The 16,093-nt window shown below is 39.4% G+C and overlaps 5 non-coding genes across 5 annotated transcripts; all 5 read left to right on the forward strand.

Annotated features, from left to right (window-relative positions):
• Positions 1–3,717: 3,717 nt before the first annotated feature.
• Positions 3,718–3,789, forward strand: TRNAE-CUC (transfer RNA glutamic acid (anticodon CUC)). The gene has a single exon. It is a non-coding gene; the product is annotated as a tRNA-Glu (tRNA).
• An 872-nt stretch (positions 3,790–4,661) lies between these two features.
• On the forward strand, positions 4,662–4,733 carry TRNAE-CUC (transfer RNA glutamic acid (anticodon CUC)). The gene has a single exon. It is a non-coding gene; the product is annotated as a tRNA-Glu (tRNA).
• Positions 4,734–8,388: 3,655 nt separating this feature from the next.
• Positions 8,389–8,460, forward strand: TRNAE-CUC (transfer RNA glutamic acid (anticodon CUC)). The gene has a single exon. It is a non-coding gene; the product is annotated as a tRNA-Glu (tRNA).
• A 1,790-nt stretch (positions 8,461–10,250) lies between these two features.
• TRNAE-CUC (transfer RNA glutamic acid (anticodon CUC)) lies at positions 10,251–10,322 on the forward strand. The gene has a single exon. It is a non-coding gene; the product is annotated as a tRNA-Glu (tRNA).
• A 2,716-nt stretch (positions 10,323–13,038) lies between these two features.
• On the forward strand, positions 13,039–13,110 carry TRNAE-CUC (transfer RNA glutamic acid (anticodon CUC)). Its single transcript has one exon. It is a non-coding gene; the product is annotated as a tRNA-Glu (tRNA).
• The last annotated feature ends 2,983 nt before the right edge of the window (positions 13,111–16,093 follow it).

The raw sequence follows: 16,093 nt of genomic DNA on the forward strand, positions 1-16,093 counted from the left end.
AGGTGGCCCGGGTTCGACTCCCGGTATGGGAATGCTAATTTTTCTGTGCTTGTTTTGACATTCAAAGGCCGACGCAATTGGTTGGCCATTGTGGCCTGTCATTTGACCTCCAATTTCCTTACTTATCCATAGAATATTGGAACTGAATGGTAAAGTTTCTAGGCTCTCCTGCCAAAGATAATGAGGAAACTACGTACAGTCTGAGGAAAAAACTTACTATCTTCAATATATCGAATTGACCTGTTAACTCCAACTCAAATGAGGCAAGATTCAACTACTGAAATGAAAAACAGCTTTTTAGTGAAGGCAACACTCTTTTTTTTTTTTTTTTTTTTTTTTAAAACCCCATATGTTTTCTGAAACTCTGTGGAATATCTCATATTAATTAGCAAGCAGTTTTCTTAGTTTACTGGTTCAATTCCTGCTAGGGGAGTGCCACTTTTTTCTGCAATAGTTCCTGCATTCAAAGGTCGACACATACCTTGCAGACAAAGTTAGTTTAGTTTAAAGTTGCTCTTTGCAGCGAAAAATGCTGACCACAAGAGCTTTTAGCCATTCATTCCATTCTTTTGCACAAAAAGCAATTTGAGCTCATATCGGAAATCATTCTTACCTTCGACTTCCAACTACTTGGTGTAAATGGACTCAAACCCCTCAATATATAATTGTTGATTTTTGGTACTCAGTGGAAACAAATGTGGCTCTCTAGACAAGATGGAGACAAAATCTCCAAAGAAAAGTGCCACATGTGAGGATCACAATCATGACCTTAAGAGTTTGAGATTGACACGCCACCTATTGTGCTAACAAGGAAAGCTTCTGTTGCAAACGTGCAGAAGTTGCTTACTCATAGAAATAAAGTTCTTTTTTTCTACATCATCGACTACACAGCGCAACATTTCCCATATGGTCTAGCGGTTAGGATTCCTGGTTCTCACCCAGGCGGCCCGGGTTTGACTCCCGTTATGGGAATGCTAATTTTTCTGTGCTTGTTTTGACATTCAAAGGCCGACGAAATTGGTTGGCCATTGTGGCCTGTCATTTGACCTCCAATTTCCTTACTTATCCATAGAATATTGGAACTGAATGGTAAAGTTTCTAGGCTCTTCTGCCAAAGATAATGAGGAAACTACGTACAGTCTGAGGAAAAAACTTACAATCTTCAATATATCGAATTGACCTGTTAACTCCAACTCAAATGAGGCAAGATTCAACTACTGAAATGAAAAACAGCTTTTTAGTGAAGGCCACACTCTTTTTTTTTTTTTTTTTTTTTTTAAAACCCCATATGTTTTCTGAAACTCTGTGGAATATCTCATATTAATTAGCAAGCAGTTTTCTTAGTTTACTGGTTCAATTCCTGCTAGGGGAGTGCCACTTTTTTCTGCAATAGTTCCTGCATTCAAAGGTCGACACATACCTTGCAGACAAAGTTAGTTTAGTTTAAAGTTGCTCTTTGCAGCGAAAAATGCTGACCACAAGAGCTTTTAGCCATTCATTCCATTCTTTTGCACAAAAAGCCATTTGAGCTCATATCGGAAATCATTCTTACCTTCGACTTCCAACTACTTGGTGTAAATGGACTCAAACCACTCAATATATAATTGTTGATTTTTGGTACTCAGTGGAAACAAATGTGGCTCTCTAGACAAGATGGAGACAAAATCTCCAAAGAAAAGTGCCACATGTGAGGATCACAATCATGACCTTAAGAGTTTGAGATTGACGCGCCACCTATTGTGCTAACAAGGAAAGCTTCTGTTGCAAACGTGCAGAAGTTGCTTACTCATAGAAATAAAGTTCTTTTTTTCCACATCATCGACTACACAGCACAACATTTCCCATATGGTCTAGCGGTTAGGATTCCTGGTTCTCACTCAGGTGGCCCGGGTTCGACTCCCGGTATGGGAATGCTAATTTTTCTGTGCTTGTTTTGACATTCAAAGGCCGACGCAATTGGTTGGCCATTGTGGCCTGTCATTTGACCTCCAATTTCCTTACTTATCCATAGAATATTGGAACTGAATGGTAAAGTTTCTAGGCTCTCCTGCCAAAGATAATGAGGAAACTACGTACAGTCTGAGGAAAAAACTTACAATCTTCAATATATCGAATTGACCTGTGAACTCCAACTCAAATGAGGCAAGATTCAACTACTGAAATGAAAAACAGCTTTTTAGTGAAGGCAACACTCTTTTTTTTTTTTTTTTTTTAAAACCCCATATGTTTTCTGAAACTCTGTGGAATATCTCATATTATTAGCAAGCAGTTTTCTTAGTTTACTGGTTCAATTCCTGCTAGGGGAGTGCCACTTTTTTCTGCAATAGTTCCTGCATTCAAAGGTCGACACATACCTTGCAGACAAAGTTAGTTTAGTTTAAAATTGCTCTTTGCAGCGAAAAATGCTGACCACAAGAGCTTTTAGCCATTCATTCCATTCTTTTGCACAAAAAGCCATTTGAGCTCATATCGGAAATCATTCTTACCTTCGACTTCCAACTACTTGGTGTAAATGGACTCAAACCCCTCAATATATAATTGTTGATTTTTGGTACTCAGTGGAAACAAATGTGGCTCTCTAGACAAGATGGAGACAAAATCTCCAAAGAAAAGTGCCACATGTGAGGATCACAATCATGACCTTAAGAGTTTGAGATTGACGCGCCACCTATTGTGCTAACAAGGAACGCTTCTGTTGCAAACGTGCAGAAGTTGCTTACTCATAGAAATAAAGTTCTTTTTTTCCACATCATCGACTACACAGCACAACATTTCCCATATGGTCTAGCGGTTAGGATTCCTGGTTCTCACTCAGGTGGCCCGGGTTCGACTCCCGGTATGGGAATGCTAATTTTTCTGTGCTTGTTTTGACATTCAAAGGCCGACGCAATTGGTTGGCCATTGTGGCCTGTCATTTGACCTCCAATTTCCTTACTTATCCATAGAATATTGGAACTGAATGGTAAAGTTTCTAGGCTCTCCTGCCAAAGATAATGAGGAAACTACATACCGTCTGAGGAAAAAACTTACAATCTTCAATATATCGAATTGACCTGTTAACTCCAGCTCAAATGATGCAAGATTCAACTACTGAAATGAAAAACAGCTTTTTAGTGAAGGCAACACTCTTTTTTTTTTTTTTTTTTTTTTTTTCTTAAAACCCCATATGTTTTCTGAAACTCTGTGGAATATCTCATATTAATTAGCAAGCAGTTTTCTTAGGTTACTGGTTCAATTCCTGCTAGGGGAGTGCCACTTTTTTCTGCAATAGTTCCTGCATTCAAAGGTCGACACATACCTTGCAGACAAAGTTAGTTTAGTTTAAAATTGCTCTTTGCAGCGAAAAATGCTGACCACAAGAGCTTTTAGCTATTCATTCCATTCTTTTGCACAAAAAGCCATTTGAGCTCATATCGGAAATCATTCTTACCTTCGACTTCCAACTACTTGGTGTCAAGGGACTCAAACTCCTCAATATATAATTGTTGATTTTTGGTACTCAGTGGAAACAAATGTGGCTCTCTAGACAAGATGGAGACAAAATCTCCAAAGAAAAGTGCCACATGTGAGGATCACAATCATGACCTTAAGAGTTTGAGATTGACGCGCCACCTATTGTGCTAACAAGGAAAGCTTCTGTTGCAAACGTGCAGAAGTTGCTTACTCATAGAAATAAAGTTCTTTTTTTCCACATCATCGACTACACAGCACAACATTTCCCATATGGTCTAGCGGTTAGGATTCCTGGTTCTCACCCAGGCGGCCCGGGTTCGACTCCCGGTATGGGAATGCTAATTTTTCTGTGCTTGTTTTGACATTCAAAGGCCGACGCAATTGGTTGGCCATTGTGGCCTGTCATTTGACCTCCAATTTCCTTACTTATCCATAGAATATTGGAACTGAATGGTAAAGTTTCTAGGCTCTCCTGCCAAAGATAATGAGGAAACTACATACCGTCTGAGGAAAAAACTTACAATCTTCAATATATCGAATTGACCTGTTAACTCCAGCTCAAATGAGGCAAGATTCAACTACTGAAATGAAAAACAGCTTTTTAGTGAAGGCAACACTCTTTTTTTTTTTTTTTATTTTTTTTTCTTAAAACCCCATATGTTTTCTGAAACTCTGTGGAATATCTCATATTAATTAGCAAGCAGTTTTCTTAGGTTACTGGTTCAATTCCTGCTAGGGGAGTGCCACTTTTTTCTGCAATAGTTCCTGCATTCAAAGGTCGACACATACCTTGCAGACAAAGTTAGTTTAGTTTAAAATTGCTCTTTGCAGCGAAAAATGCTGACCACAAGAGCTTTTAGCTATTCATTCCATTCTTTTGCACAAAAAGCCATTTGAGCTCATATCGGAAATCATTCTTACCTTCGACTTCCAACTACTTGGTGTCAAGGGACTCAAACTCCTCAATATATAATTGTTGATTTTTGGTACTCAGTGGAAACAAATGTGGCTCTCTAGACAAGATGGAGACAAAATCTCCAAAGAAAAGTGCCACATGTGAGGATCACAATCATGACCTTAAGAGTTTGAGATTGACGCGCCACCTATTGTGCTAACAAGGAAAGCTTCTGTTGCAAACGTGCAGAAGTTGCTTACTCATAGAAATAAAGTTCTTTTTTTCCACATCATCGACTACACAGCACAACATTTCCCATATGGTCTAGCGGTTAGGATTCCTGGTTCTCACCCAGGCGGCCCGGGTTCGACTCCCGGTATGGGAATGCTAATTTTTCTGTGCTTGTTTTGACATTCAAAGGCCGACGCAATTGGTTGGCCATTGTGGCCTGTCATTTGACCTCCAATTTCCTTACTTATCCATAGAATATTGGAACTGAATGGTAAAGTTTCTAGGCTCTCCTGCCAAAGATAATGAGGAAACTACGTACTGTCTGAGGAAAAAACTTACAATCTTCAATATATCGAATTGACCTGTTAACTCCAACTCAAATGAGGCAAGATTCAACTACTGAAATGAAAAACAGCTTTTTAGTGAAGGCAACACTCTTTTTTTTTCTTAAAACCCCATATGTTTTCTGAAACTCTGTGGAATATCTCATATTAATTAGCAAGCAGTTTTCTTAGTTTACTGGTTCAATTCCTGCTAGGGGAGTGCCACTTTTTTCTGCAATAGTTCCTGCATTCAAAGGTCGACACATACCTTGCAGACAAAGTTAGTTTAGTTTAAAATTGCTCTTTGCAGCGAAAAATGCTGACCACAAGAGCTTTTAGCCATTCATTCCATTCTTTTGCACAAAAAGCCATTTGAGCTCATATCGGAAATCATTCTTACCTTCGACTTCCAACTACTTGGTGTAAATGGACTCAAACCCCTCAATATATAATTGTTGATTTTTGGTACTCAGTGGAAACAAATGTGGCTCTCTAGACAAGATGGAGACAAAATCTCCAAAGAAAAGTGCCACATGTGAGGATCACAATCATGACCTTAAGAGTTTGAGATTGACGCGCCACCTATTGTGCTAACAAGGAAAGCTTCTGTTGCAAACGTGCAGAAGTTGCTTACTCATAGAAATAAAGTTCTTTTTTTCCACATCATCGACTACACAGCACAACATTTCCCATATGGTCTAGCGGTTAGGATTCCTGGTTCTCACCCAGGCGGCCCAGGTTCGACTCCCGGTATGGGAATGCTACTTTTTCTGTGCTTGTTTTGACATTCAAAGGCCGACGCAATTGGTTGGCCATTGTGGCCTGTCATTTGACCTCCAATTTCCTTACTTATCCATAGAATATTGGAACTGAATGGTAAAGTTTCTAGGCTCTCCTGCCAAAGATAATGAGGAAACTACGTACTGTCTGAGGAAAAAACTTACAATCTTCAATATATCGAATTGACCTGTTAACTCCAACTCAAATGAGGCAAGATTCAACTACTGAAATGAAAAACAGCTTTTTAGTGAAGGCAACAGTCTTTTTTTCTTTTTTTTGTTTTTAAAACCCCAATGTTTTCTGAAACTCTGTGGAATATCTCATATTAATTAGCAAGCAGTTTTCTTAGTTTACTGGTTCAATTCCTGCTAGGGGAGTGCCACTTTTTTCTGCAATAGTTCCTGCATTCAAAGGTCGACACATACCTTGCAGACAAAGTTAGTTTAGTTTAAAATTGCTCTTTGTAGCGAAAAATGCTGACCACAAGAGCTTTTAGCCATTCATTCCATTCTTTTGCACAAAAAGCCATTTGAGCTCATATCGGAAATCATTCTTACCTTCGACTTCCAACTACTTGGTGTCAAGGGACTCAAACCCCTCAATATATAATTGTTGATTTTTGGTACTCAGTGGAAACAAATGTGGCTCTCTAGACAAGATGGAGACAAAATCTCCAAAGAAAAGTGCCACATGTGAGAATCACAATCATGACCTTAAGAGTTTGAGATTGACGCGCCACCTATTGTGCTAACAAGGAAAGCTTCTGTTGCAAACGTGCAGAAGTTGCTTACTCATAGAAATAAAGTTCTTTTTTTCCACATCATCGACTACACAGCACAACATTTCCCATATGGTCTAACAGTTAGGATTTCTGGTTCTCACCCAGGCGGCCCGGGTTCGACTCCCGGTATGGGAATGCTAATTTTTCTGTGCTTGTTTTGACATTCAAAGGCCGACGCAATTGGTTGGCCATTGTGGCCTGTCATTTGACCTCCAATTTCCTTACTTATCCATAGAATATTGGAACTGAATGGTAAAGTTTCTAGGCTCTCCTGCCAAAGATAATGAGGAAACTAAATACCGTCTGAGGAAAAAACTTACAATCTTCAATGTATCGAATTGACCTGTTAACTCCAGCTCAAATGAGGCAAGATTCAACTACTGAAATGAAAAACAGCTTTTTAGTGAAGGCAACACTCTTTTTTTTTTTTTTTCTTAAAACCCCATATGTTTTCTGAAACTCTGTGGAATATCTCATATTAATTAGCAAGCAGTTTTCTTAGTTTACTGGTTCAATTCCTGCTAGGGGAGTGCCACTTTTTTCTGCAATAGTTCCTGCATTCAAAGGTCGACACATACCTTGCAGACAAAGTTAGTTTAGTTTAAAATTGCTCTTTGCAGCGAAAAATGCTGACCACAAGAGCTTTTAGCCATTCATTCCATTCTTTTGCACAAAAAGCCATTTGAGCTCATATCGGAAATCATTCTTACCTTCGACTTCCAACTACTTGGTGTCAAGGGACTCAAACCCCTCAATATATAATTGTTGATTTTGAGTACTCAGTGGAAACAAATGTGGCTCTCTAGACAAGATGGAGACAAAATCTCCAAAGAAAAGTGCCACATGTGAGGATCACAATCATGACCTTAAGAGTTTGAGATTGACGCGCCACCTATTGTGCTAACAAGGAAAGCTTCTGTTGCAAACGTGCAGAAGTTGCTTACTCATAGAAATAAAGTTCTTTTTTTCCACATCATCGACTACACAGCACAACATTTCCCATATGGTCTAGCGATTAGGATTCCTGGTTCTCACCCAGGCGGCCCAGGTTCGACTCCTGGTATGGGAATGCTAATTTTTCTGTGCTTGTTTTGACATTCAAAGGCCGACGCAATTGGTTGGCCATTGTGGCCTGTCATTTGACCTCCAATTTCCTTACTTATCCATAGAATATTGGAACTGAATGGTAAAGTTTCTAGGCTCTCCTGCCAAAGATAATGAGGAAACTACGTACTGTCTGAGGAAAAAACTTACAATCTTCAATATATCGAATTGACCTGTTAACTCCAACTCAAATGAGGCAAGATTCAACTACTGAAATGAAAAACAGCTTTTTAGTGAAGGCAACACTCTTTTTTTTTCTTAAAACCCCATATGTTTTCTGAAACTCTGTGGAATATCTCATATTAATTAGCAAGCAGTTTTCTTAGTTTACTGGTTCAATTCCTGCTAGGGGAGTGCCACTTTTTTCTGCAATAGTTCCTGCATTCAAAGGTCGACACATACCTTGCAGACAAAGTTAGTTTAGTTTAAAATTGCTCTTTGCAGCGAAAAATGCTGACCACAAGAGCTTTTAGCCATTCATTCCATTCTTTTGCACAAAAAGCCATTTGAGCTCATATCGGAAATCATTCTTACCTTCGACTTCCAACTACTTGGTGTAAATGGACTCAAACCCCTCAATATATAATTGTTGATTTTTGGTACTCAGTGGAAACAAATGTGGCTCTCTAGACAAGATGGAGACAAAATCTCCAAAGAAAAGTGCCACATGTGAGGATCACAATCATGACCTTAAGAGTTTGAGATTGACGCGCCACCTATTGTGCTAACAAGGAAAGCTTCTGTTGCAAACGTGCAGAGGTTGCTTACTCATAGAAATAAAGTTATTTTTTTCCACATCATCGACTACACAGCACAACATTTCCCATATGGTCTAGCGGTTAGGATTCCTGGTTCTCACCCAGGCGGCCCGGGTTCGACTCCCGGTATGGGAATGCTAATTTTTCTGTGCTTGTTTTGACATTCAAAGGCCGACGCAATTGGTTGGCCATTGTGGCCTGTCATTTGACCTCCAATTTCCTTACTTATCCATAGAATATTGGAACTGAATGGTAAAGTTTCTAGGCTCTCCTGCCAAAGATAATGAGGAAACTACGTACTGTCTGAGGAAAAAACTTACAATCTTCAATGTATCGAATTGACCTGTTAACTCCAGCTCAAATGAGGCAAGATTCAACTACTGAAATGAAAAACAGCTTTTTAGTGAAGGCAACACTCTTTTTTTTTTTTTTTCTTAAAACCCCATATGTTTTCTGAAACTCTGTGGAATATCTCATATTAATTAGCAAGCAGTTTTCTTAGTTTACTGGTTCAATTCCTGCTAGGGGAGTGCCACTTTTTTCTGCAATAGTTCCTGCATTCAAAGGTCGACACATACCTTGCAGACAAAGTTAGTTTAGTTTAAAATTGCTCTTTGCAGCGAAAAATGCTGACCACAAGAGCTTTTAGCCATTCATTCCATTCTTTTGCACAAAAAGCCATTTGAGCTCATATCGGAAATCATTCTTACCTTCGACTTCCAACTACTTGGTGTCAAGGGACTCAAACCCCTCAATATATAATTGTTGATTTTTGGTACTCAGTGGAAACAAATGTGGCTCTCTAGACAAGATGGAGACAAAATCTCCAAAGAAAAGTGCCACATGTGAGGATCACAATCATGACCTTAAGAGTTTGAGATTGACGCGCCACCTATTGTGCTAACAAGGAAAGCTTCTGTTGCAAACGTGCAGAAGTTGCTTACTCATAGAAATAAAGTTCTTTTTTTCCACATCATCGACTACACAGCACAACATTTCCCATATGGTCTAGCGGTTAGGATTCCTGGTTCTCACCCAGGCGGCCCGGGTTCGACTCCTGGTATGGGAATGCTAATTTTTCTGTGCTTGGTTTGACATTCAAAGGCCGACGCAATTGGTTGGCCATTGTGGCCTGTCATTTGACCTCCAATTTCCTTACTTATCCATAGAATATTGGAACTGAATGGTAAAGTTTCTAGGCTCTCCTGCCAAAGATAATGAGGAAACTACGTACTGTCTGAGGAAAAAACTTACAATCTTCAATATATCGAATTGACCTGTTAACTCCAACTCAAATGAGGCAAGATTCAACTACTGAAATGAAAAACAGCTTTTTAGTGAAGGCAACACTCTTTTTTTTTCTTAAAACCCCATATGTTTTCTGAAACTCTGTGGAATATCTCATATAAATTAGCAAGCAGTTTTCTTAGTTTACTGGTTCAATTCCTGCTAGGGGAGTGCCACTTTTTTCTGCAATAGTTCCTGCATTCAAAGGTCGACACATACCTTGCAGACAAAGTTAGTTTAGTTTAAAATTGCTCTTTGCAGCGAAAAATGCTGACCACAAGAGCTTTTAGCCATTCATTCCATTCTTTTGCACAAAAAGCCATTTGAGCTCATATCGGAAATCATTCTTACCTTCGACTTCCAACTACTTGGTGTAAATGGACTCAAACCCCTCAATATATAATTGTTGATTTTTGGTACTCAGTGGAAACAAATGTGGCTCTCTAGACAAGATGGAGACAAAATCTCCAAAGAAAAGTGCCACATGTGAGGATCACAATCATGACCTTAAGAGTTTGAGATTGACGCGCCACCTATTGTGCTAACAAGGAAAGCTTCTGTTGCAAACGTGCAGAGGTTGCTTACTCATAGAAATAAAGTTATTTTTTTCCACATTATCGACTACACAGCACAACATTTCCCATATGGTCTAGCGGTTAGGATTCCTGGTTCTCACCCAGGCGGCCCGGGTTCGACTCCCGGTATGGGAATGCTAATTTTTCTGTGCTTGTTTTGACATTCAAAGGCCGACGCAATTGGTTGGCCATTGTGGCCTGTCATTTGACCTCCAATTTTCTTACTTATCCATAGAATATTGGAACTGAATGGTAAAGTTTCTAGGCTCTCCTGCCAAAGATAATGAGGAAACTACGTACTGTCTGAGGAAAAAACTTACAATCTTCAATATATCGAATTGACCTGTTAACTCCAACTCAAATGAGGCAAGATTCAAATACTGAAATGAAAAACAGCTTTTTAGTGAAGGCAACACTCTTTTTTTTTCTTAAAACCCCATATGTTTTCTGAAACTCTGTGGAATATCTCATATTAATTAGCAAGCAGTTTTCTTAGTTTACTGGTTCAATTCCTGCTAGGGGAGTGCCACTTTTTTCTGCAATAGTTCCTGCATTCAAAGGTCGACACATACCTTGCAGACAAAGTTAGTTTAGTTTAAAAATGCTCTTTGCAGCGAAAAATGCTGACCACAAGAGCTTTTAGCCATTCATTCCATTCTTTTGCACAAAAAGCCATTTGAGCTCATATCGGAAATCATTCTTACCTTCGACTTCCAACGACTTGGTGTCAAGGGACTCAAACCCCTCAATATATAATTGTTGATTTTTGGTACTCAGTGGAAACAAATGTGGCTCTCTAGACAAGATGGAGACAAAATCTCCAAAGAAAAGTGCCACATGTGAGGATCACAATCATGACCTTAAGAGTTTGAGATTGACGCGCCACCTATTGTGCTAACAAGGAAAGCTTCTGTTGCAAACGTGCAGAAGTTGCTTACTCATAGAAATAAAGTTCTTTTTTTCCACATCATCGACTACACAGCACAACATTTCCCTTATGGTCTAGCGGTTAGGATTCCTGGTTCTCACCCAGGCGGCCCGGGTTCGACTCCCGGTATGGGAATGCTAATTTTTCTGTGCTTGTTTTGACATTCAAGGGCCGACGCAATTGGTTGGCCATTGTGGCCTGTCATTTGACCTCCAATTTCCTTACTTATCCATAGAATATTGGAACTGAATGGTAAAGTTTCTAGGCTCTCCTGCCAAAGATAATGAGGAAACTACGTACTGTCTGAGGAAAAAACTTACAATCTTCAATATATCGAATTGACCTGTTAACTCCAACTCAAATGAGGCAAGATTCAACTACTGAAATGAAAAACAGCTTTTTAGTGAAGGCAACACTCTTTTTTTTTCTTAAAACCCCATATGTTTTCTGAAACTCTGTGGAATATCTCATATTAATTAGCAAGCAGTTTTCTTAGTTTACTGGTTCAATTCCTGCTAGGGGAGTGCCACTTTTTTCTGCAATAGTTCCTGCATTCAAAGGTCGACACATACCTTGCAGACAAAGTTAGTTTAGTTTAAAATTGCTCTTTGCAGCGAAAAATGCTGACCACAAGAGCTTTTAGCCATTCATTCCATTCTTTTGCACAAAAAGCCATTTGAGCTCATATCGGAAATCATTCTTACCTTTGACTTCCAACTACTTGGTGTCAAGCGACTCAAACCCCTCAATATATAATTGTTGATTTTTGGTACTCAGTGGAAACAAATGTGGCTCTCTAGACAAGATGGAGACAAAATCTCCAAAGAAAAGTGCCACATGTGAGAATCACAATCATGACCTTAAGAGTTTGAGATTGACGCGCCACCTATTGTGCTAACAAGGAAAGCTTCTGTTGCAAACGTGCAGAAGTTGCTTACTCATAGAAATAAAGTTCTTTTTTTCCACATCATCGACTACACAGCACAACATTTCCCATATGGTCTAGCGGTTAGGATTCCTGGTTCTCACCCAGGCGGCCCGGGTTCGACTCCCGGAATGGGAATGCTAATTTTTCTGTGCTTGTTTTGACATTCAAAGGCCGACGCAATTGGTTGGCCATTGTGGCCTGTCATTTGACCTCCAATTTCCTTACTTATCCATAGAATATTGGAACTGAATGGTAAAGTTTCTAGGCTCTCCTGCCAAAGATAATGAGGAAACTACGTACTGTCTGAGGAAAAAACTTACAATCTTCAATATATTTAATTGACCTGTTAACTCCAACTCAAATGAGGCAAGATTCAACTACTGAAATGAAAAACAGCTTTTTAGTGAAGGCAACACTCTTTTTTTTTTTTTTTTAAAACCCCATATGTTTTCTGAAACTCTGTGGAATATCTCATATTAATTAGCAAGCAGTTTTCTTAGTTTACTGGTTCAATTCCTGCTAGGGGAGTGCCACTTTTTTCTGCAATAGTTCCTGCATTCAAAGGTCGACACATACCTTGCAGACAAAGTTAGTTTAGTTTAAAATTGCTCTTTGCAGCGAAAAATGCTGACCACAAGAGCTTTTAGCCATTCATTCCATTCTTTTGCACAAAAAGCCATTTGAGCTCATATCGGAAATCATTCTTACCTTCGACTTCCAACTACTTGGTGTCAAGGGACTCAAACCCCTCAATATATAATTGTTGATTTTTGGTACTCAGTGGAAGCAAATGTGGCTCTCTAGACAAGATGGAGACAAAATCTCCAAAGAAAAGTGCCACATGTGAGGATCACAATCATGACCTTAAGAGTTTGAGATTGACGCGCCACCTATTGTGCTAACAAGGAAAGCTTCTGTTGCAAACGTGCAGAAGTTGCTTACTCATAGAAATAAAGTTCTTTTTTTCCACATCATCGACTACACAGCACAACATTTCCCATATGGTCTAGCGGTTAGGATTCCTGGTTCTCACCCAGGTGGCCCGGGTTCGACTCCCGGTATGGGAATGCTAATTTCTGTGTGCTTGTTTTGACATTCAAAGGCCGTCGCAATTGGTTGGCCATTGTGGCCTGTCATTTGACCTCCAATTTCCTTACTTATCCATAGAATATTGGAACTGAATGGTAAAGTTTCTAGGCTCTCCTGCCAAAGATAATGAGGAAACTACGTACTGTCTGAGGAAAAAACTTACAATCTTCAATATATCGAATTGACCTGTTAACTCCAACTCAAATGAGGCAAGATTCAACTACTGAAATGAAAAGCAGCTTTTTAGTGAAGGCAACACTCTTTTTTTTTTTTTTTTTTTAAAACCCCATATGTTTTCTGAAACTCTGTGGAATATCTCATATTAATTAGCAAGCAGTTTTCTTAGTTTACTGGTTCAATTCCTGCTAGGGGAGTGCCACTTTTTTCTGCAATAGTTCCTGCATTCAAAGGTCGACACATACCTTGCAGACAAAGTTAGTTTAGTTTAAAATTGCTCTTTGCAGCGAAAAATGCTGACCACAAGAGCTTTTAGCCATTCATTCCATTCTTTTGCACAAAAAGCCATTTGAGCTCATATCGGAAATCATTCTTACCTTCGACTTCCAACTACTTGGTGTCAAGGGACTCAAACCCCTCAATATATAATTGTTGATTTTTGGTACTCAGTGGAAACAAATGTGGCTCTCTAGACAAGATGGAGACAAAATCTCCAAAGAAAAGTGCCACATGTGAGGATCACAATCATGACCTTAAGAGTTTGAGATTGACGCGCCACCTATTGTGCTAACAAGGAAAGCTTCTGTTGCAAACGTGCAGAAGTTGCTTACTCATAGAAATAAAGTTCTTTTTTTCCACATCATCGACTACACAGCACAACATTTCCCATATGGTCTAGCGGTTAGGATTCCTGGTTCTCACCCAGGCGGCCCGGTTTCGACTCCCGGTATGGGAATGCTAATTTTTCTGTGCTTGTTTTGACATTCAAAGGCCGACGCAATTGGTTGGCCATTGTGGCCTGTCATTTGACCTCCAATTTCCTTACTTATCCATAGAATATTGGAACTGAATGGTAAAGTTTCTAGGCTCTCCTGCCAAAGATAATGAGGAAACTACGTACTGTCTGAGGAAAAAACTTACAATCTTCAATATATCGAATTGACCTGTTAACTCCAACTCAAATGAGGCAAGATTCAACTACTGAATTGAAAAACAGCTTTTTAGTGAAGGCAACACTCTTTTTTTTTCTTAAAACCCCATATGTTTTCTGAAACTCTGTGGAATATCTCATATTAATTAGCAAGCAGTTTTCTTAGTTTACTGGTTCAATTCCTGCTAGGGGAGTGCCACTTTTTTCTGCAATAGTTCCTGCATTCAAAGGTCGACACATACCTTGCAGACAAAGTTAGTTTAGTTTAAAATTGCTCTTTGCAGCGAAAAATGCTGACCACAAGAGCTTTTAGCCATTCATTCCATTCTTTTGCACAAAAAGCCATTTGAGCTCATATCGGAAATCATTCTTACCTTTGACTTCCAACTACTTGGTGTCAAGCGACTCAAACCCCTCAATATATAATTGTTGATTTTTGGTACTCAGTGGAAACAAATGTGGCTCTCTAGACAAGATGGAGACAAAATCTCCAAAGAAAAGTGCCACATGTGAGGATCACAATCATGACCTTAAGAGTTTGAGATTGACGCGCCACCTATTGTGCTAACAAGGAAAGTTTCTGTTGCAAACGTGCAGAAGTTGCTTACTCATAGAAATAAAGTTCTTTTTTTCCACATCATCAACTACACAGCACAACATTTCCTATATGGTCTAGCGGTTAGGCTTCCTAGTTCTCACCCAGGCGGCCCGGGTTCGACTCCCGGTATGGGAATGCTAATTTTTCTGTGCTTGTTTTGACATTCAAAGGCCGACGCAATTGGTTGGCCATTGTGGCCTGTCATTTGACCTCCAATTTCCTTACTTATCCATAGAATATTGGAACTGAATGGTAAAGTTTCTAGGCTCTCCTGCCAAAGATAATGAGGAAACTACGTACTGTCTGAGGAAAAAACTTACAATCTTCAATATATCGAATTGACCTGTTAACTCCAACTCAAATGAGGCAAGATTCAACTACTGAAATGAAAAACAGCTTTTTAGTGAAGGCAACACTCTTTTTTTTTCTTAAAACCCCATATGTTTTCTGAAACTCTGTGGAATATCTCATATTAATTAGCAAGCAGTTTTCTTAGTTTACTGGTTCAATTCCTGCTAGGGGAGTGCCACTTTTTTCTGCAATAGTTCCTGCATTCAAAGGTCGACACATACCTTGCAGACAAAGTTAGTTTAGTTTAAAATTGCTCTTTGCAGCGAAAAATGCTGACCACAAGAGCTTTTAGCCATTCATTCCATTCTTTTGCACAAAAAGCCATTTGAGCTCATATCGGAAATCATTCTTACCTTTGACTTCCAACTACTTGGTGTCAAGCGACTCAAACCCCTCAATATATAATTGTTGATTTTTGGTACTCAGTGGAAACAAATGTGGCTCTCTAGACAAGATGGAGACAAAATCTCCAAAGAAAAGTGCCACATGTGAGAATCACAATCATGACCTTAAGAGTTTGAGATTGACGCGCCACCTATTGTGCTAACAAGGAAAGCTTCTGTTGCAAACGTGCAGAAGTTGCTTACTCATAGAAATAAAGTTCTTTTTTTCCACATCATCGACTACACAGCACAACATTTCCCATATGGTCTAGCGGTTAGGATTCCTGGTTCTCACCCAGGCGGCCCGGGTTCGACTCCCGGAATGGGAATGCTAATTTTTCTGTGCTTGTTTTGACATTCAAAGGCCGACGCAATTGGTTGGCCATTGTGGCCTGTCATTTGACCTCCAATTTCCTTACTTATCCATAGAATATTGGAACTGAATGGTAAAGTTTCTAGGCTCTCCTGCCAAAGATAATGAGGAAACCACGTACTGTCTGAGGAAAAAACTTACAATCTTC

The sequence above is a fragment of the Anomaloglossus baeobatrachus genome, chromosome 4, assembly GCF_048569485.1.
Source record: "Anomaloglossus baeobatrachus isolate aAnoBae1 chromosome 4, aAnoBae1.hap1, whole genome shotgun sequence".
In the NCBI taxonomy this organism is placed as follows: Eukaryota; Metazoa; Chordata; class Amphibia; order Anura; family Aromobatidae; genus Anomaloglossus; species Anomaloglossus baeobatrachus.